The sequence below is a fragment of the Panthera leo genome, chromosome C1 (assembly GCF_018350215.1).
Source record: "Panthera leo isolate Ple1 chromosome C1, P.leo_Ple1_pat1.1, whole genome shotgun sequence".
Lineage (NCBI taxonomy): Eukaryota > Metazoa > Chordata > Mammalia > Carnivora > Felidae > Panthera > Panthera leo.
Genome location: NC_056686.1, coordinates 180,962,950 through 180,975,536, shown reverse-complemented (window position 1 = coordinate 180,975,536; position 12,587 = coordinate 180,962,950). Strand labels below are relative to the sequence as shown.

At 37.9% G+C, this 12,587-nt stretch overlaps 1 protein-coding gene across 1 annotated transcript in view; it reads right to left on the bottom strand.

Moving 5' to 3' along the window:
- The window catches only part of SLC39A10 (solute carrier family 39 member 10), a 151,141-nt gene extending 138,785 nt beyond the window's left edge, over positions 1-12,356 (bottom strand). Inside the window, exon 1 of the mRNA XM_042949528.1 lies at positions 12,283-12,356. The gene's annotated coding sequence lies outside the window, so the exon portion shown is untranslated. The remainder of the gene's footprint in view (positions 1-12,282) is intronic.
- Between the last annotated feature and the right edge of the window lie 231 nt (positions 12,357-12,587).

Here is a 12,587-nt window from a genome sequence, read left to right as displayed (position 1 = left end):
TTATCTTTATTTATCTTCAATTAACAATATTTTATTTAACAATAAAAATAATTCAGAACTTAAACTTTTATTAGTTATCAAAATTATTGTACATTAAAACAGCTTGCAGATTGGGATCAAGAATCAAAGATGCGAAAACAAACTACTATCGCCCATGTCAATAGAAGAAAAATAAAACTCAAGGTTCACATGGTCTTGGAAGAAGAAACATAATCCCCTTGAAGCTCTGTAGAGTGGAGACCTTTGAGCATACACAGCAAGGTACAAGAAAAATTAATCCTGTGAGCACCTTTTATTCCTGATGTGTCAGATATTAGGTTTCATTAGTGTGCTCGTGGCATTGCTTTGTTTTTGTGAGGCACAAAACAATCATAAAGCTTCTTGTGTGGTTCCTTGTAACCTCCATTTGCTGAACACTGTTTCTCCTTGAGGTTTTAATCTTCTAAATCACATACTTTCTGTGAGAGAACTTGTCAGAGATCTAAACTTGGTATGGGCCTCCTACAGTGGCTTAAATTTTTTAAGTTGGAAGAGGGTTTGTACCAACACAGTTAATTCACACGTCAGGCCTTCCCACAGCCTGGAGTCTGAGCTTCTATCCCAGGGAGTGGACACCCCCCAGCACACTTCCAAGTTGTCACTGACCCAAAACGCCTACTGATCTGTCTGGGCCTGTAAGTAATTTTCTTTTATCTTTAAAATTGTACCCTGGCACAGCTAATATAAAGGTGCAACATATTAAAAAAAAAAAAAGAAAAATTAAGAACACAAAGCAATTCCAGCGGAGAATATATAACACAAGGCAGGGTTTGAAAACTCTTTATGTTATCTTCTAAGTTCAACGGTAGTTCCCCAGGAAACACATACACTATTTAATCATCTTATCTTAATCTTTGTATTATACAACTTGTATAATAAGATATAACTTATCTTTGATTCTTCCACTTCCACCTTTCCAATGTGGGCAGCACTATAAAAACTGCACATGCTTTTTAATTGTCTTAGGGTGCCTGTTAACATTATATGCAAATTTATCTGCATTTATTTTCATTGTTTATTGTCCTTCCTAACTTCCTTTTACATTCATTTAATATTCCATTTCATCATTTCATAAAAGTGTTTTGCAATTCGAATCAGTTCTTTTAATTGACTGGTTTAGAAGAGGAACTTTTTTTAGTGTTCAGATTGTCCTTTGATTTTTCTGAATATATTCCCTCATCACATCATTCAAGTGTTTTGGAATTAACGATCAATTCAAGGAGATAAGGTCACACTAGCAATGTATTTTCCCATTACAATTTTACGTATTTAACTGACTTAACAATTTACTAGTTCAATTTTCTGATCAGCCTGGAAATCTTTGCTGATTAAATTGCTTATTTTCTGACTAAATTACACACAAGCGTCAGACTATCTGGCTGTTAACTGAAGGACTGAGGTGTGTTTACTCTGCCAATTACCGAGATGTTATAGCAATCAGCATACCTATGCACCACTGTCTGTAGCTACAAAATTATTTCACAATAGAAATTAAAAAGATTTTTGTTGTTGAAATTTTTCTTTTTTCTTTATATATGTATATATATATATATACATATATATTTTTTTCTTTTAAGTTAATTTATTTATTTTGAGAGAGAGAGAGAGAGCAGGGGAGGGGCAGGGAGAGAGGGAGAGAGGGAGAATCCCAAGCAGGCTCCTCACTGACAGCGTGGAGCAGCCTGACACGGGGCTCAAATTAATGACCAGTGAGATCAAGACCTGAGCCCAAATCAAGAGTCAGATGCTTAGCCAACTGAGCCATCCAGGTGCCCCAGAAAGTTTCCTTTTTTCTAATTTGAAAACTTTATCAGGTGAAGGGATTAAGAACATGCCACCCCAGGGGCACCTGGGAGGCTCAGTTGATTAAGAGTCAGACTTCTGCTCGGCTTGGCTTATGATCTCAGGCCGTGATCTCAGGTTTGCGGGTTTGAGCCCTACATTGGACTCTGCATTGACAGTGCAGAGCCTACCTGGGATCTCTCTCTCTACTGAAGGAACTTAAGAAACAGAAGATGAATGAAGGGCTATTGGGTCTCCCTCTTTCTACCTAAAAGCAGGCCATAAAATTTCCAAAGGGAAAAGCACCCTCCCTCAACCAGGAAGAGAACAGTCTTATCACCAGGGACTGGAAGTCCTTTCATACACGCATATTAAAATAACCCTTATCTTCCACTAGTTTCCCTATCGTATAATTCCTAATCACTGTCCCACAGTTCACTGGGACACTCACAATTCACCCTAACCCATGCCCCTTTGTGTTATCAGATCCTCACAATTTATCATTCTTTGTGTAATAAGTTTTATGAGCTTTTGAGCCTGATGGCTTCTTCAGGTCTTCATTTTCTTTTTTTTTTTTTTTTTTTTTAACGTTTTATTTATTTTTGAGAGAAAGAGAAACACACAGAGTGTGAGTGAGAGCAGGAGTGAGAGAAAGGGAGAACCTGAAGCAGGCTCCAGGCTCTGAGCTATCAGCACAGAGCCCGACGCGGGGCTCGAACTAACAAACTGTGAGATCATGACTGAGCCGCCCAGGTGCCCCAGGTCTCCATTTTCTATCTGAAGACTTCCATGCATTTGTAAAAAAATATATTAAATAAATTTGTATGTTATTCTCCTGTTAATCTGCTTTATGTTGGTTTAATTCTTAGACCAGCCACAGAATCTAGGAGGGAAAAGAAAATGTTTCTCCCTGACCCAGCAAAGTTCAAACATACACACATACACACACACACACACACACACACACACACACACACTTCTTCCACAGTTTTGCACAGAATTGAAAGAAATCTTGAGAAGATCAAATCAAACCTGTAATCTGTCTTATTGGTTCTTCACAATTATAATTCTGTGGACCACACTATTGGCTCATAAGACCTTAAATGAACAGTTAACCTGGCTTAGAGATATGGCAAAGAGCCAGTCACCTGAGTTGTGTTTCTTCTTACAAAGACTTCCTTTGAAAAACACAGATGTAACAATTTAAATCTTCAAATGAATAATTGCCTGTGTGTACAACACACATCAATAATTTAACTTCCTTCATGCCAAACACTTACATTCTTCCCTATAGTTAGTAATTCCTAGCTTGGTTAATCTGGTAATGATGAGAGATGGGGCTGGAAGAGGGAAGGGGATAAGGTATGTGAATCTCCAGATTAAAGGTGGCAAAATTTCTCCATGGAGGGTCAGTTTCTATGATGTAGAAATTCAAGTTTATGTCTTCAAGAAAATATTCCACTAATAGCCCAGAAGCACTCTGCCATTCTTGATTCTTGGTCCACTGCCATTCCCCATGACATCAGTTCAAATATTTATATAGTAAGGAAATACACACTACATTACTAAGTATCCTTTCCATGGTCTTGGTACTAATTTGTCTTAAGCATAGGGTGGGTTAACATAAGAAGACTTACCCGGCAACAGCTTTCAAGGTGCTTTAGGTCCCAAGAAAAAGGATGCAGTTTTGCTCTCCCTTAAATAACTATTCTTCTATCTTGGTCAGTGGAAGACAGGGTGAGAGGTCAGAATGCTCTCAGCCAGGCTCAGAGTAAGTATTTCTGCCCTGGTCTTGGGAGGGGTTTGCAGTCCTAATTAGCATCAAAATGGCTCCCCATCTAACCCTAATCCACTGCATATTTCTAGCTTTTGTGATTTTTATAGCCTGTTAATTCCCTCTGTTTTCCTTGGTATATAGATGTTATGTTCCTGAACTTCCAAACTTGACTTTATACTTGTATTGAATTCTCTAGGGTTATAATTTCACATTTGAGATTTAAACTGACCTCAAGATTTACACCTTTGAGTTGATGAAATTCAGGGGTTTGAGCCCAATAGTTTTCACTGTAAAGAGAACAAATCTCAGAGAAAACAGTGCTGGCATTGTGGGTTCTGTCCCTTCAATTGTGGCTCCCACAAATTCAGGGTTGGCTTTTTCCTTCTTGGAGTCACATACTTCCTTAGAACTACTGAGATGTGAAGGTGTCAGGAACGGGAGAGTGTAATTCTAACATTTTACTTCTCTGTAGATATTGCGGTCTCAAGGAGAGCATGAATAGTGGGGTGGGGGCGGGTGTGTGTGTGCTCACTTCTAGTCCCAGATAAAACTGAAACTCTCAGGTCAAGAGGAAATTTAAAACCCTAATAGAATAGGCATCATCATTCGCACCGACATCAACAACATTATTGCAACTGGTAATTTTATAGCATGTTTACTGTGTCTCAGACATCGCACTATGGAGGAATTATCTCATTTAAGGCTCTGAACAACCTCGTGAAGAAGGGGCTGTTACATTTCCATTTAAAAAGGAGAAAACAACAGTTTACTGGGGTAAATTGCGTAATTTACTAGAGATACTAATGAGTGGTACTACTACGCTATAATCTAAATACAGACCAGCTGATTCCATAGTTTCCGCTCTTTAGCACTCACCAACGAAAACTGGGCCTGCTGAGCAATTGCCTTTTAGAAATAAAAGTGATCGCACATATTGAGTATCTCCTTGAACATGATGGATTATCATGGCCACATTATATATTGTATTTATAAAGGTTTTTCAAAAGTTATTTATCTGTTATCTAGTCCTCTGACCTGACTGCTATTGATAATGAATCAAGACAACTCATCAACTCTTTACCTGTGGAAAATATATAAAAGCTTTATATATTTTCCACAGGTGCTTTACCCTGTGGAAAATATATAAAAATTACACATAAATCAAGAATTAAGGAAAGCATGTACCAGTGATCATTTTTACAGCAAAATTATTTAACAAAGTGGGGTTTTTTGTGTTTGGTTTTTAATTTTTTTTTTTTCACATTTATTTATTTTTGAGAGACAGAGCGTGAGCAGGGGAGGGGCAGGTAGGGGGCTGGGGGGTGGACACAGAATCTGAAGCAGGCTCCAGGCTCTGAGCTGCGGGACTTGAACTCATGCATCTTAAGATCATGACCTGAGCTGAAGTCGAATGCTTAACTGACTGAGCCACCCAGGTGCCCCCAAATTGTTTGTTGTTTTATGGAAAAGGAGAAAACATTCCTTTTTGACAGTTACCTATTGTTATTTCAGTTTTATAAATTTATAAAAGTAAACCTAATCACTTTAGTTATTGTGCCAGAAAATCTCCTGCATTTAAAACTTATTTTTGCCCTAGAATACATTCTAAAAATTGACATTTCTAGTTATCTTTGGTTTTCTCAGATATCCCATTAATATCTTTCATGCATTTGCTCATCAAGTTGCACAGATTTCCAAACAGGATTAGCAGTCAACAATTTTGCTGTTAGCTACACCAAGAGCAACCTTGGAGGATGTTTTGCTTATTTTCTGCTTTAGAAAATGTTTTATTGTTTTAGTATCATTTGGTATGAGTATCAATCTGGAATTGAAACATATACATTTCTTATTTTTTAAAAAGTGATACATAAACCATTAATGATAATAATAAATGCTTAAAGGAATTTGTTTTTACTGTATTTATCCCAGTTACTGAAATACTTTTATTTTATTTATTTATTTAAAAAAAAAATTTTTTTTTTAACATTTATTTATTTTTGAGACAAAGAGAGACAGAGCATGAACGGGGGAGGGTCAGAGAGAGGGGGAGACACAGAATCGGAAGCAGGCTCCAGGCTCTGAGCTGTCAGCACAGAGCCCGACGCGGGGCTTGAACCCACAGACCGTGAGATCATGAACGGGGGAGGGTCAGAGAGAGGGGGAGACACAGAATCGGAAGCAGGCTCCAGGCTCTGAGCTGTCAGCACAGAGCCCGACGCGGGGCTTGAACCCACAGACCGTGAGATCATGACCTGAGCCGAAGTCAGCTGCTTAACCGACTGAGCCACCCAGGCGCCCCTCACTGAAATACTTTTAAAAAGCAGTCACTTAGTCTTCCTAAAACATTTATATCTATACGTATATAAATTGTATACATATATTACATAGTATATGCACTTATATGTCAGGAAGATTTTATAGAATCTAGGAAAGAAAGCCCACACTTTGCTTTTTTATGAATATAGAAATATATAACTTCTTTCAAGAACTGAAGTACAAAATCCAGGGTAAGGTTTGTCGTTGTTGAGAAAATACATTTTCACTTCTAATAAACTGTTGCTCTCACAATAACAGAGAAAATAGAATTGTTCTGAAATTTTTTCTACTTTAAATAGTGTCCTCTTTCAATATGTAGTAGTATTTTTTTTAACTTTGAGTACATTACCTTCTAAAATGCTTGTTATTTATTTTCAGCATTCCATCAATCTGCATTTACTTTTTATCTTTTTAATTTTTTTTAACATTTATTTATTTTTGAGAGAGAGACAGAGACAGAGTGTGAGCAGGGGAGGAGCAGAGAGAGAGGGAGACAGAATCCTAATCAGGCTCCAGGCTCTGAGCTGTCAGCACAGAGCCTGATGCGGGGCTCGAACTCACAAGCCATGAGATCATGACCTGAGCCAAAGTTGGACGCTTAACCAACTGAGCCACTTCGGTGCACCATAATCTGTATTTACTTTTTTTTTTTTTTTAACGTTTATTTTTATTTTTGAGACAGAGAGAGACAGAGCATGAACGGGGGAGGGGCAGAGAGAGAGGGAGACACAGAATCGGAAGCAGGCTCCAGGCTCCGAGCCATCAGCCCAGAGCCTGACGCGGGGCTCGAACCCACGGACCGCGAGATCGTGACCTGAGCTGAAGTCGGACGCTTAACTGACTGAGCCACCCGGGCACCCCTGTATTTACTTTTTAAAAAATAACATGAATTGGTTTTTATACTAAGTGACACAGGATTTGCTTAAAAAAAATTTTTTTTTCTCGTTTCGGGAAGCAACAGGTACTCAGATTATTGAATCTGTCAAGCAGTTTTTTTTTTCTTACTTTTGAAGCAGGAGGGAAGGGAAGCTTAGGAGACAAATTAACCAAAGGAAAGCCATTTTGGCTTTAGGCTGACCCTTATTCTAAAAGTCAGCAACTTATACAAGGAGTCACAAGATCTGACTCAAATGGAAGACCACAAGACCCCGCTCCCTCCAGCAGTAGAAGTCATAAATGCTGGGTATTCTTAATATTTCTCCCTGTGGGTAATTCCACAACCCTAACACACCCTAACACAATGGAAAAACCAACCACCTAATGTAAATTTTAACCCAAAGTTAAAAAGTATGCCCCTCCCTATATGGTTAGCTACATTTTTTTAAAAGATTTTATTTTTAAGTACTTTATATACCCAACATGGGATTTGAACCTACAATGCTAAGATCAAGAGTCAAATGCTCTACCAACTGCACCAGGCAGGCACCCCTGTGGTTTAGCTAATTAAAAAAAAAACCCCAACAAACAAACAAACAAACTTCTAAGACCCTTTGTTAGAAGCAGAGGGAGACACCTCTTCCTTACCTGGGAGGAAAGACTGCTACTTTGTCTATAAAGTAGCTCCTTTCTTACTTTTATATTTAATAAATCTTTGTCCCTTTCTCTAAATGGCTTGCTCTTGAATTCTTTCTTGCCCAAAGACAAATATTCTCTTGGGGAGAGACCTGAGGCCCTCCCTCTCAGAGCCTCTGCCAATCTGGCATCACTTTGAAGTGATGGCCTTCTCACTCTACTCTAATTTTTCTTTCTTTCCTTCCTTCCTCCCTCCCTTCCTCCCACCTTTTCTATTTTTCTTTTCTGTTTCCTTCCTTCCTTCTCTGTCTCCTTACTTTCTTCCTTTTTCTCTTTTTTGAGAGAAAGAGTCTTTTCTAATTTTTTTTTTTTTTAAGTAGGCTTCATGCCCAGTGTGGAGCTCAACATAGGACTTGAACTCAACTCATGACCCTGAGATCAAGACCTAAGCTGAGGTCAAGAGCTGGATGCTCAACTCACTGAGCCACCAGGCACCCCAGAAGACGGTATATTAAAAGGAGGCAGTCACAGAGTCTTGACTCACTTAAGGGCTGTTAATAAATTTTAGTAAAACACTGGGGCCATTTAGAAGCAACATGTAGCTGTATTTGTATTTGAGACAAAGAACAGTGCATATTCTTTTGACTTCAATACCAAGCTAATGGCTAGATAACCGAAATTTTTGAAAATCCCAACCTTTGTTGGGAGACCATAGATCAATGTGTAGGATCTCAGGAAAACTGAGCTTCAATAATCTTCACTCTAAACACACATGGCGACAGGGAGTAAGAATGCTCTTTATTGTGCAAAAAGCAGAAGTCTATCATTTTACTTTCTTGATAGCCTAGCATAGTTAGAGGTCAAAACAGGAAGTGCCATTGTTAACAGGCAGAAACATGAAAGTTCTGTTCTTAAAAACACCTTCAACCTTCTTCCCCATGAGGACATTTTGAATGCAGGAACTCTGGGTGGGACCATATGGCTTCCTGTATTCTCTTTAATCAAAGTGGTAAAGTTTGTTTTTGTTTTAAAATGCAGTTAAAGGAAAGACATTTGTCGTGTCAGAAGAGAACAACATTCGGTTCCTTTTAGATTTTTATGAGCATCTGTGATCATTTGTCATATGTGGCTAAAAAATGACCAGTACTGATGAAATGCCATTTTATTTTTAGGGAAAACCCTCAGCACACTTTCCCAAAATAAGTTTTAAAAAAAATCTCTGCTTCTTTCCAGGGACGTTTTGTTCATGGCTAAATGTGGGTACATACACTTTTATGATAAAGACCATCTTTTTGCCAAAATATACTGAGGTAAAAGGCTTAAATGCTATGGTCTGTGGAACTGATGATGTAGAACTCCATTTTCTAGGTTTCTTGTGCACAAATACTAATAATTCATTCTTGAGACATTTGGTTGGCTTGAAATAATATTTTAAACAGAGAAAAATGTCATGAACCTGAAAAATGAAGGGAAGGCCAGGAAACAAATAATACGGTAGATAGATATCTCGATCTCTGAACTTTCATTTCCAACCCTTCAAGTTTTCTCCCAGCCTATGTGTGATGGCAAATAAATATTCTAGAACAAAACTAATCATTCAAAATAAGGATAGGCATACTTTACTTTAGGTAGAATGAATCCAAGCAACTTTTTCTCTTTTCCTAGTGAAATAAGACTATTTCAAACAAGGATATACTGATATATTGAGGGAACATTTTCAGCCCAAATGCTTAATTAGAAGTTTGTCTTTATTAATAACCTGTCATCATACTAAAAATGCAACTTAATGCAGTAACAAAATAACAGACAAAATCCTCAGGGGTGCCTGGGTGGCTCAGTTGGTTGAAAGTCTGACTTTGGCTCAGGTCATGATCTCGTCGTTTGTGGGTTCAAGCCCCATGTTGGGCTTTGTGCTGACAGCTCGGAGCCTGGATCCTGCTTGGGATTCTGTATCTCCCTCTCTCTCTCTCTGCCCCTTCTCCCACTCAGGCTCTGTCTCTCTCTCAAAAATAAAATAAACATAAAAAAAAATTTTAAAAACCACAAAATCCTCAGATAATAGACTAGGGAATTAAGATGAAAAACCCTTTTACATATCCAGATCCAGTCAAGGACTTGACAAAGGACCCCATTTTATGTATTTTTCATTGTGATTTTACATATATTTGAGTTTAGAGTTCCTTACATGTTGATTTCTGCATACAATCTGTGGAAAAATACGTTTTCTTTTTTTAAGTAGGCTCCACCTCAATGTGGGGCTGGAACTCATGACCTTGAGATCAAGAGTTGCATACTCTACTGACTGAGCCAGTTAGGTGCCCCTGGAAAATAGGTTTTCTGATTTTCCTTTTGGAGAATATGAAATGACTGGCCGTAATGGAAAATAAGAAATATTTTGCATAATTATCAAACTAGTCTAAGAATAGATGCTATTGTACCGAATCTCTTAATGCAGCCATCAACTAGATCTTTTTTTTCTACCACCAAAGTATAAACGAGGTAGTTATAGGACCAAAACGAAACTTTCAAGAGGTCCCTTTATCACACATGTGTTATTGTAACTTGAAGTTCTATTTCTCATGTGCAAAAACCAAGGGAAGCAGCAAGAATTAGCAGAGTAGAGAATGGGAGAGTGATCATCCCAGAGTCTCAATGTTTCAGAGTCTGATGTGATCACAGGGCCATTTAGTTTAGCTTTCTACCTTTTTACTCTCCAAGATCCTGGTGTTTCTGTTTTGTTTCACAAGGGGAATTGTAAACTTAATAGGGTTTATTTATGCAGTTGGAATTTTGAAATAGAGGGTAAATTAAGAGGAAGGAAGACTTGATTGCTGGATCAAAGTTCTATTAGAAAACCGCGGGGTTCTTATAGAAAGAAATTAAAAAACTTTAAAAAGTTGTACATTTAAAAAGTATTTTACAAGGGCGCCTGGGTGGCTCAGTCGGTTGGGCGTCCGACTTCAGCTCAAGTCGTGATCTCTCAGTCCGTGAGTTCGAGCCCCGCATCGGGCTCTGTGCTGACAGCTCAGAGCCTGGAGCTTGTTTCAGATTCTGTGTCTCTCTCTCTCTCTGACCCTCCCCCATTCATGCTCTGTCTCTCTCTGTCTTAAAAATAAATAAAAACGTAAAAAAAAATTAAAAAAAAGTATTTTACAATTTACAAACACTTTAGTCTTTTAAAAAAAATTTAAAAATTTATTTGAGAGAGAGAGAGAGAGAGAATCTCAAGCAGGCTTCACACTCAGTGCAGAGCCCGACTTGGGGCTCCATTCCACGACCCTGGGATCATGGTCTGTGCCAAAATTAAGGCGTTAGACTCAACCGACTGAGTCACCCACGCACCCCTACAAAACACTTTATTATAAAATTATTTCATTTACATATACAGTGAGGGAGCTCCAGGGTCTATTAGCAGAGCTTTGACCATAACCATGCATCCTGTTGCCTGGTCTAAGACTCTTTGCAGTTTTTATTTTTGTTTCTCTCTCCTGGTATCCCTCTCTCCTCCTCCCCCTAACCCCAGTGATTGATTCCGAAACTTACTTTATGGATTCTTAACAATGTAGAGGACTAAAAATTTTTTGAGGGCAAATTTAATGTCCTACTTACTTTTGCATCTCTAGCATCTAAGCCAACATAGTGTGTTTAGCTAATATTTGTTGAATGAATGGAATAAAACACAAAGACAAATTAAAACAGAACTGTCTTTTCAGATAGTAAATAAATGAAAATAGAAAATTAATATTATAGATTTTAGACAGCTATTCAGAATATCAAGTAATGTTATAGATGCTATGTATCATCTGATCTCTCTGTCATCTATCTTGTTAGCCTCATTCCAAATAGTACATTTTATCATTTGTTATTATTTAGAAGTTTTCAGGTCATTAAGTCATAATTAAAAGTTAGAAAGATTTGTCTTGTTTTATTGACCGCATAGAAGTTAGAATCTATTCTTCAGTAACATAAGGTCTATTGGCATACAACAAATAAAAATGGTCATTGTCAATTATTTCTCAATAAAATGGGAAAAATGCTCATAATTACCTGTCACATCTCGGAAAGTATAAGACTGTGACCATTAACTTTTATTCTATTTACGTTAGTTTTCCTTATTTATTGCTGTTCTATTTCCTTTATGAATTTCACAGGTTTCTGAAAGCATCGGCTGATCATTTTTATATTATTCCATCAGCCTGGCTTATCCATAAGTAGATTGCAACTGGCAACTGGCCGTGCTTAGAGAAAACAAGTTTTCATACACGTATTTTGTTCTGCCTGCATGTCTAGGTAAAGATCCTGGATGTGTTGAGTTTTATTTTATTTCTGCAAAGTCTCTATAAGTAAATATTTGGGTGTGTGACTTGCAGGAAAATTCAGAAAGGAAGAACTAATTTATTATTTATTTCAGACTTAAGAATCATTGAGGTCACGTCCTAGCAAGACACCCGGAGAGAAAGGATCTCAAAGAACACCCAAATTTTACAAAACTAAATCCATACGACAAATAAAGAAGAAATATCCAGTATCCAATTTAGATTCTCTAGATCCACACCAAGGAAGAAAATACAGAAACGAATGGGCAAAGCTGTAATTTTGCCAGTTTAGGTACTGCTGTTAGGAAACACTACACGATGCCATCTAGTGACAGGTGACCAACGTCTGATCAATCACATAGAAATGATGGGGTGAGGAGGTGAAACGCCCAGGATGTTGTCTGTAAGGAGAAAAATCCTTCTGAGAGAATCACATTCAAGAGATTAGTGTTATTTCTCCGGGTCCACAGAGTGTATGAAAATTTATCAGAAAGCGGCAGCGCGGGGATTTTTATTTTGAAATCCTGTATTGCCACCTACCTCCAAATCTGAACCTCCTCCTCCTCCTGCCGCTGTCTTTCACCATCCAGTCCGCAGCTGAGCTCAGAACCGAGGAGTGTCCTCAAGTCATAGCCCCCCGTAGAGTGACAGGTGGTGGAGGTGGAGCACCTTAGAAACCAGTCTCAAAAAAAAAAAAAAAAAAAAAAAAAAAAAAAAACAACTTCAGAAAAAGGAACCAAGATGATTCCTAAAACAATCTGTACCCAATTAAAAATAACAACAATCATAAATAAACTGCTGGAAAGTTCAAAGAGTAAAACTAAAATAAGGACCAGAGGAAGTCA